The following is a 266-nucleotide window of genomic DNA, read 5'->3' on the forward strand; positions in this document are numbered from 1 at the left end:
CCCTTCTTAGGGGGTCCCCACGGCCACCGATTTGCGGGAAATTAGGGGGATTTTCTCTCTCTGAAGAGCAGGGCAGCACCCAGAGTGGTGTGGGCTGGTGCCAGCGATCGTCCTAAGCACTTCTCACTGGTGGCACTGGGGTGCCCGTCCCTGCACAAGCCCCAGGGTGCCCAACAGAGGGTGGCACCAAAAAGCCCCAGCACCCCCCCATCCAGCCGGCCCCCCCGCCTGTCCCCACATCCCCCTAAGCCCCGTGCTCTGCTGCG

This window comes from Oxyura jamaicensis, chromosome 27 (genome assembly GCF_011077185.1).
Source record: "Oxyura jamaicensis isolate SHBP4307 breed ruddy duck chromosome 27, BPBGC_Ojam_1.0, whole genome shotgun sequence".
Classification (NCBI taxonomy): Eukaryota; Metazoa; Chordata; class Aves; order Anseriformes; family Anatidae; genus Oxyura; species Oxyura jamaicensis.